Raw genomic sequence first — 13953 nt, 5'->3', positions numbered from 1 at the left:
TGTGGCTGCTGCTGAGGGTATCCTGGAGGTAGACGGGGAGGAGGTAAGCTTGCTGGACAAGGAAGAAGAAGAGGCCTTGTAAGCAGAGAGCGCAGCCTGAGGGAGGCAGGATGGAAGTGAGTGTCAAATGACCAAGAGAACAGAACTAACATTTAGAAATGAATGGAAACTATTCTCTGAGGTTCTCACTTGAGAAATGTCATGATAGTCTTCCTTTAACATGAAGCGAGAGTTGACTTCTGAAAGTTGTTTTATCTGGTTTTTGGGAAAGTGAGGCTCAGAGAGACCTGTGGCCCCAGCTTTTTGGCAAATGGGCAGCCCTGGCACACACACACCTCTGACCAAACATGCTTGTTTGTCTCTCTGTCTCCTGAACTTACTTTTTTTATATTTAAAATCTTTTTATTGAGATATTAATGTTTATTGCATATAATATTACCATATTTTAATTTAATAAATCTTTATTGTTCAGATTATTACAATTGTTCCTCTTTTTCCCCCCATAGCTCCCCTCCACCAGGTTCCTACCCCACCCTCTGCCCTTACCTCCCCCACACTGTCCTCATCCATAGGTGTACGCTTTTTGTCCAGTCTCTTCCCGCACCCCCCACTCTCCTTTTCCCCTGAGAATTGTCAGTCCACTCCCTTTCTATGCCCCTGATTCTATTATATTCACCAGTTAATACTGTTCATCAGATTTTTTATTCCCTTGGTTTTTAGATTCACTTGTTGATAGATACATATTTGTTGTTCATAATTTTTATCTTTATCTTTTTCTTCTTCTTCCTCTTCTTAAAGAATACCTTTAAGCATTTCATATAATTCTGGTTTGGTGGTGATGAACTCCTTTAGCTTTTTCTTATCTGTGAAGCTCTTTATCTGACCTTCAATTCTGAATGATAGCTTTGCTGGGTAGAGTAATCTTGGTTGTAGGTTCTTGCTATTCATCACTTTGAATATTTCTTGCCACTCCCATCTGGCTTGCATAGTTTCTGTTGAGAAATCAGCTGACAATCATATGGGTACTCCCTTGTAGGAAACTAACTGCTTTTCTCTTGCTGCTTTTAATATTCTCTCTTTGTCTTTTGCTCTTGGCATTTTAATTATGATGTGTCTTGGTGTGGTCCTCTTTGGATTCCTTTTGATTTGGGTTCTGTGCGCTTCCTAGACTTGTAAGTCTATTTCTTTCACCAGGTGGGGGAAGTTTACGGTCACTATTTCTTCAAATAGGTTTTCAGTATCTTGCTCTCTCTCTTCTTCTGAGACCCCCATAATTCTGATGTTGGTTCGCTTGAGGTTGTCCCAGAGACTTCTTACACTATCTTCAACTTTTTGGATTCTTTATTCTTTTTGCTTTCTGGTTGAGTGTTTTTTGCTTCTTTGTATTCCAAATCTTTGACTTGGTTCTTGCAATCCTCTAGTCTGCTTTTAGGTCTCTGTATAATATTTTTTATTTCAGTCAGTGTATGATTAATTTCTTGTTGATCCTTTTTCATATCCTCGAGGGTCTTGTTAAATTTATCGGCCTTTTCTAGGAAATTCTTGAAAAACCTTATAACCGTGGTTTTGAACTCTATCTCCAGTCATTTACTTTCCTCCATTTCCTTCATTTGTGACCTGCCTCTTCGTCTCCGCATTTTGGCTGCTTCCCTGAGTTGATGGAGTGGCTTTGTGTGCTAGGTGTCCTAGCAGGGCCCAGTGGCTCAGCCTCCCCAGTTACCGGAGGTGGACACTCTTGGTGTGCCCCTTTGTGGACTGTGAGTGCAGTCCTGTTGTAGTTAAGCCTAGATTGTTGTTAGTATCACTGGGGGGAGTTGACCTCCAGGCCAACTGGTTGTGAGGATCAGCTGTGTCTCCACTAGGAGAACTTCTGTGCTCAGTGTGGATGGGGCGGAGTCTCAGGACTGAACAGACAGCCTTGGTTTCCCATCAGCCCCGCCCTACGAGGCCCCTGTGTCTCAGTGCCCTGCAGCAATGGCTGCATGCATGCACCTCTGAGAGAAGGCTGCCCTCAAGTTTTGCCCGCTGCCAGACAGTCCAGTTTCTCCCCGAATGAGTCTGGGTACTCAAAGTCTCACCCGGAACTGGATTTCAGTGCAGTCAGGAGGTTTTGTTTCCCTCCTGAACAAGAAAGCTATCCACGCACTTGCTGCCCGCCCTCTCCGAGTGCTGCAAGTAAGCCAGCCGCGTATTCAGCTGCCCGCCCTTTCTGCATGCGCGGGTCTCCACACCTCTGTCCTCCATAGCTCCTCTGGGTCTCAGTGTCCTTTTATCTTTCCTTCTAGTTGTAGAATTCCCACTCAGCCAGCTTTCCTGTGGTTCTGGACGATGTCTGCTCTGTCTTCCAGTTGCAGTTTTGAAATGTTGTGTGAGGCAGCAGTATAGGTGTTTACCTATGCCGCCATCTTGGTTTCTCTCTCCTGAACTTATTATTGGCTTTCATTTACTGCAATAAAATGGTCTTGATTTATTATTATACTAGCGTTCCCGTTGCAGGAAAAATCCTGCAATAGGATTTCCTGCTGCACTCTACCCCGCCTCCGCTCCGCCCTTGTCGCCCGCCCCGCCTTCTCCTCCAGCCCGCCTGCTTTTCCCTTCACCCCCGGCCCCACCTCCATTCCGCCCTTGTCCCTCCCCCCCCGCCTTCTCCACCAGCCGGCCTGCTTTTCCCTTAGCCCTGGCCCTGACTTCGCTCCTCCCTTCTCCTCCCCCCCCACCCCCCGCTTGCTTGCTTCTTCGAAGCTTTACTCCCTTCTGCAGCTCTTGGCTTCTTTCGATGCTGTCTTGATATGCAAATTAGCCACCATCTTTGTTGGGGTAATTTGCATACTCATCCTGATTGGTTGGTGGGCGTGGCTTGGCTGGTGGGTGTGGCTTAGGTGTAGCGAAGGTGCGGTCAATTTGCATATTTGTCTATTATTAGATTAGATAATGCATTGCATTTAATTATAGTAAATGAACAGTAGAAATATAAAATCTCAGCTGCTTTTCATCTCTTAAGGAAAACAACAACAACCCTGAAGTCTAATTCTAAACATTTTACACTATTATAACAGGGGTTTGCCAGGTTTGATTATAGGTACTTATGAAAGGCAGCATTTTATAACCCATTCCTCAAATCTCCCCTGTGGAAGTAAGACTATCTACTGGGTTCACCATAGCGCCGCACATGATATCACACTCAAGCAGTTCATGGACCGTAAGAAAAATCTTAATGCTTAATTGACATTTTAACCGAGAGAAAAAAACACACTTTTATAAGTTTAACATACATACTGTGACATTTTCTTGACTTTCCCTCTTCGGTAGGAATTTCCAGGGCGCCTTACTAAGCGCTATAGGTCTTGCCCCACGGTGTTTCTCTATGATGACACAGTGAGCCAGCCGGATTTTAGCAGCATCATCCAAGCGTGAGTACAACTAGGATGCCACGGGCTGAGTGACAGACCACTTTATTCTTAGAGTGAAAGGAAGTAGGGAAAGGCAATTAGCAAATAAGAAATCTCCCCAAAAGTATTGATATTTCCTGATGCATTTCTGTTTTTAAGACATTGTTGACCATAATAAAGAGGAGAGCTGATTTTTATTGGGTGTTTCTATTAAAAAGTATTTCTTTTGGTAAGAAGAGAAGCTTGAGGCACCATTTTCCTCTTGATTTGTAAGGTCTATAAAATAAAAGTATTTCTTTTTGGGACATGGGCACAGAACAGTGCACCGCACTTTGGAAGCTACTCTTGGAAAAAGGAACAGCTTGTCCCCTACTGGCACCAGAGTGTATCTGCATTAAAATTTAATTGGATTTTTAGCAGATTTTTCCCATCATACACTTTTTCTACACTATTTCTGTATGGAAATTTACTTTTCCTACCCCCCAAAGTGGGATGTAGCACATCAGTCTTAAAAAACAACTTTTTAAGATAATTCCTATGTGGGTAAAATTTGTTCAACTGAAGTTTTAATTTAATAGATATATAAAATGTAATGATATATATATAGGTATGTATAACTATACAAATATATCTTCAAGACACTATATCGATCCATATATATAAAAATCACCAAGAAAAAAATGAAAGAGGTAATGTTTTGGAAACGTAGCCATAGGCAGGTTTATACTTAAGCAACCATGAACAGTGTTATGCTGGTGAAAAGTATTTATTAATTTCCTCATAGTCTACCATTGGAGATGGACTTTAAAAACACCCTAAGATGAAACTTCTAAGCTTATTTAAGAGAAAAAATACATATACTGTCCAGCTTCCTGGCTCCCATTGGGGTTGTCTAAGGAACATTATCAGTGTCTCTGGAATATGAGTGCTGATTTTCCAGAACACAGTTTGGGAAATGCTCCCTGACAGTATTAATATATTCACCTTTAATTGTATTTTTTCAGCCTTAAACACATAGTTAGCTTTAAAATGCCGTTTTTATAATGTACCAACTTTTTACTAATTAAATTAATAGTAACTTCTACTTTAGTTAAAACAGCAAGTTCACAATTATAATAACACTAGAGGCCCGGTGCACAAAATTCATGCACTTGAGGGAGGAAGTCCCTTAGCCCAGCCTGCACCCTCTAGCAGTCCAGGAGCCCTCGGGGGATGTCTGACTGATGGCTTAGGCCTGAATCCTTAGTGCTGCCACAGATGTGGGAGAGGCTCCTGCCATCACTGCTGCACTTGCCAGCTATCAGCCCGGTTCAGGGCTTCTGGCTGAGTGGCGCCCGCCCCCTGTGGGAGGGCACTGATCACCAGGGGGCAGCTCCTGCGTTGAGCGTCTGCCCCCTGGTGGTCAGTATGCATCATAGAGACTGGTCGTTTCGCTGTTTGGTTGATTTGCATATTAGTCTTTTATTATATAACTTTCTTCTCACACTTATAATAGTAGTTGAGATCGAATTGTGTTTCAGCAAAAGCTGAGCCCCATCTCTCTAAACTCCTGAGCTTTGGGACCTATTGAGTAATCACTGAATGTTTTTATTCAGCCAAGACACTAAATCCAAGAGTTAAAAAAAGAAAAACACTCAACTTTGCATACATTCTGTAGCTTCTTTTGAATTCAAAAGACTCTGATGTTACAGAATAATTCAAAAGTAGTTGTAAAGGTTAGCCTTGCTCAGATAAGTAGGTTTCATGCTTCTTTTTCCAAATTAGTCTAATTCAGGAGGTGCAGTACATTTTCATGTCCTCTCTTTAAGTTTTTAAAATGATCATCAGTACATGCACTATTGGTGAAATAAGGGTTTACTGAGAAAATTAATAGAGCTAATTGAGTTTTGAGAATGATTTTAAAAAATGTTCATCATGGTACATTGTTCTCAATGGGGTGTGGTCTTTACTAGAATCACTTATGCAATTTATTTCAAAACAATGTCTCTAAATGCATGCATTTCACCCCCCGTCCAACCCAGTCTCAATGTCACCACCTTTGAGGAGCCGAGGAAAATTGTGAGACAAGATTGCATGGGCAAAAGCATCCAGGCAGGTTCTGCTCTCACCCTAAGTCGTGTGTTTCCAACTCTGGAGCACATCGCAGCTCCTGGGAGCTGTATAAACAGCCCATGTCTTCCCAACGCCAGTGAGGGCCGCGCGTCTCTAGGTGGAGATGGGCAGTGTCTCCGGCTCCTCAGGGGATCCCAGGGAACAGCCAAGCTCAGGAGCCACTGCCTGGTTAGAGCGGAGGAGAGAGAGGGGCTCCTCGCTGTTGGCAGGACCTTGAGCAAGTCAGTTGCAGCCTTGGTTTTCTTACCTGTAAAATAGGTTGTTGAATTAAATGTCTCCTAAGGTTCTGTGGTCCTTTGCAGCTTCTGTGCTTCGAATTCTGTGACTTTAAATTAATTTGAAGACCAAGCTGTTCGAAGCCCAATAGAGGTGTCCCTCTTGGATGCTCACGCTGTCACAGGCCTTTTTACAGCGACTCATATTCCACAGACCCAGTTATGGCATTCAGGTTTACCTTCTCTCAGTTCACTTGAGCTCCTTTTAGACACGGAGGGCAAAGGGAAGAAGCTTATCCCTTAACTACGAGGACCCCTTTGTTGCCTATGACACCACTTCTGTGAATAACTTAAAAATCCAGTCACTTACACAGGATCTGAGGACTTGCATCTGATCATGAAAATTTCATGTAATCTAATTAGAAAATAAGTGTGATTAATATTACACTGTGAAGCATTATGCTGCGTTGTTAGCATTGCTTGTGTCAGGATAGCTAGACCTATTGATGTGTGGGCTCTTACACTTGCCACTCAATTTCCTAATGATTATTTAAAAGTGATGTGAAACAATTTTTTGGTACAGAGCATTTTATTTACTTCTAGGAAAATGGGTGGGTAGGTGGATAGTGAACTAAGTCAACTGAAACTCAGGGCCTAACAACTTTTTTTAAAAGCACAACTACTGTATGGCTTAAATTTAACCACGTGCACAAATCCATATAACATGTATAAGATGAAAGGTCCTATGGGTATAAGGGAAAATGATGAGGGAGTGTGTACTAACATGTACAGGGTGGGGCCAAAGTAGTTGGACAGTTGTGAGTATGTGAAACAGTTGATTCTTGTATTGTTATGTATTAGTTACTATATCGTTTTCCATACAAACAACTGTACACCTGCTTTGGCCCCACCCTGTATTATAATAATCAACCGACAGGTGCCTTGCATGTTACCTAGCATTTTGGCTCACCTATTTGTGCTGAAAGCAAAATAGCTAAAATAAGGGGCAAAGTCCCATTATAGTATACTGATGGGAATGAGGATTTCAAGACCACTGGGCAGCTGGGATGGTCTTCCCGCTCCCCCCGACCCGTTAAAAATTGTCATCAAACCTAACATAATAAAATCAATTGTTACAATTCTTTTTTCTTCCACAGCGTGGCTATGGCCATATATAACAACATCAAGTACAGGTGAGTTGTAAAACCTGTATTGTTACTCTAGCTCAGTGATGGGCAACTTTTGAGCTTGGTGTGTCAAACTTCGCCGAAAAACTGAGCATAACTCGGGTAGTGTGTCACTTTGAGGAAAAAACTAACTCCAAGACTCTAGTCGCAAATGCTTCATCCTAAGGAGCAGCAAATGTTTCATCCTCGGCATGCGGCCGCATGTCATCAGAAATGGCTACGCGTGTCAGTGCTGACACGCGTGTCATAGGTTCGCCATCACTGCTCTAGCTAATAAATGTACTAGTATAACATAGCAAGCTGAGTGTTATGTAGTAACTGTAGACATTTTTTGAGCAAGCTACAGAGTGCTTTTTAGTATATGACTAGAGGCCGGTGCATGAAAATTCGTGCACTGGGGGGCGTCCCTCAGTACGGCCTGTGCCCTCTCGCAGTCTGGGAGCCCTCAGGGGATGTCCAGCTGCTGTCTTAGGCCTGCTCCCCACAGGCCTAAGCTGCAGTCTGGCCTCCCTCTGTGGGAGGCGACCCCAGCAGGCCAATCTGGGGACAGTGAGCGGCCGGCCCTGCCCCAAATCACCCCCCTGTGGTTGCCAGTGGCCTCTCTCTGTGGGAGGTGACTGGGCAGGCGATCAGGGGATGGTGCCGGCTCCCATCGCCCTGCCACTGGTCGCCACTGCCCTCCCATCCCATCACCGTCCCCTCCCTCTGCCCGCTGGCACGTGCCTTGGCTGGCCTGGTGCCACCTGCTCGCTGGCCCCACCCCCCGCCAACCAGTCATTCCGCAGTTCAGTCAATTTGCATATTATGCTTATATAGGATTGAAGTGAATTATTTGTTTATGTCTTAAGACCCATAACAGTTGAGTTATTGAGGATCCCAAAGAGTATTTGTTTATGTGGGTTATATTGATATTTATTCTATTAGAAATTAAAATTGAGATTTAAGAAATAAGTCCATTGTATGTTTAAAGAGTTTTTATAGCATTATTGAAATTCTGAGCTAGATAACCTTTGAGGTGACAGATTGTCTTGCCCACGATAGGCTATAATGCACAAGACAATGTAAAAAAAGAATTACACGTTTTACAAAATTTTGATTTTTTTAGGTTATATAGTTTGAATTGTGTCATTGAAGATAAATACCCAATTTATTTTTTTTCTTGAAGTGACAGGCTCACTTTTTACTTGTGAGAGAATGGCAGTTGTATTCTCAAATAAAGATGTAATTCTAAGGAAAAAGTGGCTTTTTCTGCTCACAACTAACACACCAGCGCTTTTCCTTAACACAACCACATTTCAGTATGCAGGAGTGCTCCAAGCACACTCTCCCCCTATTGAGAATGTGAAAACAGGACCAACGTTTCATAATACCATTCCTTTGTGTCAAGGAAGTCCTTAGGGAAAGCAGAACTAGTTTTTCAACTGCAAGTGGCAGTGGAGATGCCCTGACTGCCAGCTCAGTGTGGTACCACTGCCTTCCTTCCTCTCACAAGCCAGGGTTGCTCATCTGTGCTCTTATACAACAAGGCAAAGTCAGTGTCGACTCCGGCAATGCCTTAATGTTCCTGTAACATGAGTGTTGACCGCATGGGCCTCCTGAAAAATGGTCTAGGGGAACCTACCCCCCGTGGCCGGCAGAGCTCACTGGTTCCAATGAGCAGCGCGTTTTAGTGCGGAGAACACTTCAGTCAAAAGACGGCTCACTTTTAAATAGAAAGGCACCTTTTCAATGCAAACTTCTAACAGATACAAGAAAAAATACACACTAATATAATACAGGAAAATGATAAGTGGAGAAACATGAATGTCACATCCACATGAATTAAAATTCTAAAGACATTCTTGCCCAACACTACTGCTTTATAAAGTGCCCCTGTGTATTCCAATGTGAGCTGGAGGGATGGAAATGTATTTGGTTTGCCAGCATTGCCTGTCAGGGAGGGTCAGTGTTTCTGAAGGCAACTCTAGCTGCCCATTGCAGAAAACATCGCACAGAATTTGATGTGCTGAGTAAAAAGAAGCCAGGAAACCCTCTGACGGAGTCCAAGACAACAGTTTGTAAAACTGCTTTGTTGAAAGTTAAGCTTCCCCCTGAGCCCCCTCTCCACTCCTAGATGATGAGTTACTAAGATGCTAACATTTCCCGAATTAATTTTTAAATGCATATTCCTGTTTTATAGAGTTGGAAATAGATCCTCCGATATTTTCGATGAGAGCAAGCACCCCTTCAGAGTAAGTGTCAGTTTTATTGAGGTTCTATTTGTCTCTCATACTGTGGTGCTTATTTCATACTGATCTGCTTTGAAATGAATTATTAGAAGAAAATTACATACTCCAGCTTAAAGTCAAAGTCATCTTCTTTTTTCTTTTTTTTTTTTTTTTAAAAAAAGTCATCTTCTTTTTAGTCTTCTTCCCCACTGCATGTTGTATCTAAAGATTTTACAAAAGGAGTCTTGTGTGAGGGACACGTCAGTAAGAACTGAGCCACAGCTTTGTATAGTCAGAGAGCTGAAGTGAGTAAATGTGCCCCAAATATTATCTTTCTTAATGATATTTATAGGAGCATCAAACAATACAAATGTCTGTAAATAACCTAAAAAGTTAAGACTCTTTGAAAAAACTGAGACAATTATTTAAATTTTAAACCAATTAAAATGACAGGAATTTCCAACTTCCCTCCTCTGAGGCTCTGTAGCGACATGTAGCTGGTGCCTCCTGTGGAGCCCGGCACAGCCAGAGTCTCGGGGTCACAGGAACGTGACCATGTGTTTTCAGAGCTGGTTGCAGAGAAGAGTGACATGGGGATCAACATGCCTTGTGAGCCTAAACACAGTTCACATTTAGGTAGACTTCTGTAGGGAGGGGGGCATACATAACGGTATTCAGGTTGTCCCTGTATTTGTGTCCAATAACTGGTGAGTAAAGAATCAGTGTTGTTTAAGATCCACTGTTTATACTTCAAAGACTAACAGACATGTCGCCCAATGAAAATTACTTAGGGCCAGGTGGGCGCAGTGGAAGCTGCTAGCATGCGAGTTCTTACGTATGTTCTTCATGGGCACTTACACTGCCTTTTCCCTTTCAGCACGAAGTGACTAGAAAGGCCCACTTGTGGCATGACCCTGAACTGAAGGTTGTCTACAGATTTGTCCGCGCCCTTTTCAGTGCTGAGCACCTCACCGCTGAGTGTGCGATTGTGACGTTGGTAAGACAGCTCTTCCGAGGCTGCTTGTCTGTCCTGTGCACAGGCTGTGGTCCTGCTTTGCAAACCAAAGTAGGTTCCTGCAATGACCCTCAGAACTTGATTAAGAGAAGCTATTAAAGGAAGTAAACCACACACAGTGGGGCTAAATAATCATCAGGATTGAAAATGTTACCATTGCTGTTTCCATCACAAACAATTGCTACTGAAGACATGAGGGGAGATCTCCGTTTCTTCCCCCAACCCCACACCCCGACCCTTAGGAGACACAGGCACATGCAGTGCGCGCGCACACACACATACACACACACACACACACACACACACACACACACACACACACACGGTGTGCTGGTCGGGTAGGATGGAGGCAGTAACAAACCATCCGGCCTTGGGACAAGCTGACTCGGTGTGGGACTAAGCTGAGTCCCAGGCTGTATTCCCCGAGCGGTTCTCCTGTGCGTCCTGACTGGGAACTAGAGCCCTGGGTTCTCTGTGCCTTCAATGATGGGTGCTACTCCGTTCCCGCTGTCCTCCGGGGCCTGCCTGCGAGTCGCCCAGGAGAAGAGAGCCAGTAGCACCTGGGAAGGCTGTGCTAGTTGCCTGCTAAGCTACAGCTGCGTAAGGACTTTTGCGTCATCCGTACAGAGTTCCTCTGTTAATACTTTGTCATTGGAAATAGGTGCTATCCTCGTGAGACGTGGTGGGTTTGTTACTCCTCCCCACAGCACACCTGAAGGGGACAGTCAGCTGCAAGGTCGGAGGGAAAGAACACTTAGGGCGGTGCCTCCCCTTGAGCATCCAGGCACAGCTGTGGAGAGGCAGCTTGTGCGTCTGAATGGAGACCTCAGTGGGCACTGGGTGAGACACGGGCCTTTTCATGGAGCTGCCATCCCTCTGGAGAACTGAGCACCTGCCGGGGAAAGGCAGGAGCGGTGCTTCCGTGGGGAGAGCTGAGTAACAGGAGGGAGAGCATCTGGGTGGGAAGAAGGGGAGATTTTTGTGGACACATTAAGCTTTGCTCCTGGGAGCCAGCGGAGAAGCAGTGTCTCGTAATTGTTTAAATAGAGGGAATTAGAGCGAGAATCTGAGCTAGAGGTGGGGAAGTAAGAGTGGCTGTTCACATGCAGAAGAAGCACGGGAATAAAAAGTGGCAGGAGGGAGAATAACGGCAAGGAGCAGGCATCCCGTGGATACTGCTGGGCTGAGCACGCTCTTGGCAGCATTCGGCAGCTGGACCGCACTCTCTTGACCCTCCCTTGTCTGGGCTTCTCTTTGGTGGTTCTCTCCTGGTTTTCCCACCGCTCTAGCCACTTCCGGGGGCGTGTCCCTTCCGTGCTCACAGTCCTTCCAGGTCTGCGCTGAGGTTAGAAGAGAACGGGTAGAACAGAATTCATGAAGACAGAGCTTATATTCCAGTGAGGAAGACACACGTAGTTTTTTAATGAGTGCTTTTAAAGAGATGAACACGTCAGGTGGTGTAAGCACCAGGAAGACAAAGCCGGATGAAGTGGTAAGGTGATCACAGGGGGTTACTCTTTAGGCAGAAAGGTCAGAAGAGCCTCTTTAAAGAGGAAACATCGGAGCCGTGCCCTGGCTGAGCTGAGGACGATGAGGGGCTCTGGCATGTAGGCAGGGGGCCAAGGCACGCTTCTGAGACGGGCACAGGGTTTGTGTTCAAGGAACAGAGAGGAGTGGCCCGTGTGGAGTGCGGAAAGAGGAAAGAAGATGAGGTCACAGACGGGCAGGATCCTATCTTACAGGCCTGGAGGCTTGCAGGCCGTGGGAAGAAGTGGCATTATATTTGATTGATGGGAAACCTTTGGCAGACATTGAGTTGGGGGGTGAAGTGCTCTTAAGGAAAGAGGCTATTCTGGCTCCTTGGGGCGAAGAGACTGTTGTTGGAAGTCCAGTGGAGGCAGTCACGTCAGGAGTCAGTGAGAGTGACGCAGGTGAGCAGTGGCCAGTGCACTGGAAAGCGGTCAGATTCCCACGGAGAAGGGGAGGCAGGAATTGCTAACAGATTGGAGCCGGCTAGCTCACCTGGAGGCTTTTGGTCCCAGCAACTAGGCAAGTGGCGGTGCCCTCTATGCTATTAGGGCGGCTTGGGGAGTGGGCAGTGCCGACGAAGAGCTCTGGTTTGTACTGCGAAGGCGCCGATGCCCTTAGCAATGGCAGTTTCAGTGGGTAGGGCCAGGGGCAGACTGAAGTGGGTGAAGGCGGGAATGGGAGGTGAGAAGCAGCATCAGGCGTTGACCCTGAGCAAGGTGAGAGGAAGCATTCTAGGGACTTGGTGTGGCCGGACGGGGCCTAGGCAAACACATTCACACCGGGGGCATCTGGGCAGACGGGGCGGATTCTTCAAAAGGAGGCGAGTGTGGGAACAGTGTTCTGCAGAAGTGGGCTGGGACCGACTTCACTGATGGAAGGTCCGCTTCGGTGAGAAGAGAAATCTCAGTTCCACTGCCGCGGGAGGGCAGGTGGGGTGAACGGGCGAGTAATGGCGCACACTGAGTCTGCCAGGAAAGGTGGCGGGAAGTCGGGAGGCTGTCGGTGTTGAACGAGGGCCTCTCATCATTCCCATCAAGTGGAGTTGTTCTGTGTAAGTAGCTCCTTAAGACAGCTGCGAATGCTGAGTTTTGAGGAATGGGCACAGCATTTCCCTCAGAACACATCATGTTCAATTAGCATTTGTTTTTGAAGACACAGTTGAGTTTGGCAAGTCATCTGAGTTGTCAATCTGATAACCTTCAGACAGTGAACATATTTTTAAATTGAACTTTTTCTTTTTGTCAAATGCCATATACACTCTTCTGAAAGCCATGCTCTGAGGTAACAAGAAATCACAGCTTAGCCCTATGACCTACTGGGCTGCTACCTCGCCCAGGTCTTTGTAGAGGAGACACTGTGTGCATGTCAAAGGCATCGTGAGCTTCCCCAGCTGCCTGGCAGGGTTAGAGGAGCCCCAGAGACACAGAGCCTGGCAGCTCTGTCACCCCCTTAGACCAACAGCATTGAGTGCGCCTCAGCTTATGTGAGACAGAGACGCTGTGCCCACAATGACCATGGAGGTGTGAGCATGAGGGGCATGAGGAGGACTGTCCTTTGTTTGCCGTGTTCCTCCCAGAGGCACTAAGACAGGAACACAGCTGCTCAGGTGCACAGACCAGCCTGCAGCTCACCTGTTTGTACTGCCTGTCCTGCTGCCCCACACAGCAGCCACTGGGAGGCGACCTGGGCACCAGTTGTTATCTCCAGCTTGTCCCACAAAAGGGCCAGTTACTGTGAAAAGATAGCAATGTTTCTGGCTTTACCAGGGATTTACAGATTCCAGTGTTATGTAAGATCACCGTAGAAATACGAGCCAGGTAGGAAGCATTGCACCTGTAGGCACTCGAGTGTTTGTTGAACAACTTGAATCGATACTGGGCCTCTGTATGCTCCCTTTACAAGAGGAAAGGTAATAATAGCCCCATGCATTGCTTCAGGATGTCCCTAGCTAACATGTCCATTCATTCCTGAAAGATCGTATGAACAAAGTAGGCAACAGAAGTGTCTGGTTTACAACTATGACTTGGCCTCTGGCTTTGGCTGGCCAAGCAGTGTCTGTAGAACCTAAGTATAAAAGGTCTTTAACACTGGCCCATGTGGCTCAGGGGTTAGAGTATCAGCCCTCTCACTAACAGGTCACAGGTTCCATTCCTGGTCAAGGGCACTTACCTGGGTGGCAGGTTCCATTCCCTGTCCCAGACAGGCAAGGGCAGTGGCAACCAATCGATGTGTCTGTCTCATATCGATGTTTTTCTCCCTCTGCCTATCTCTGTCTCCGCCACCCACCACCTTCCTTCC

The 13953-nt window shown here is 45.8% G+C and overlaps 1 pseudogene; it reads left to right on the top strand.

Annotated features, from left to right (window-relative positions):
- LOC129149413 (cyclin-Y-like protein 1) overlaps positions 1 to 13953 on the top strand; it is a 46475-nt pseudogene that overhangs the window by 26747 nt on the left and 5775 nt on the right.

Source organism: Eptesicus fuscus, chromosome 6, assembly GCF_027574615.1.
Source record: "Eptesicus fuscus isolate TK198812 chromosome 6, DD_ASM_mEF_20220401, whole genome shotgun sequence".
NCBI classification, from domain to species: Eukaryota; Metazoa; Chordata; class Mammalia; order Chiroptera; family Vespertilionidae; genus Eptesicus; species Eptesicus fuscus.
This window is presented reverse-complemented; position numbering and strand designations above follow the sequence as displayed.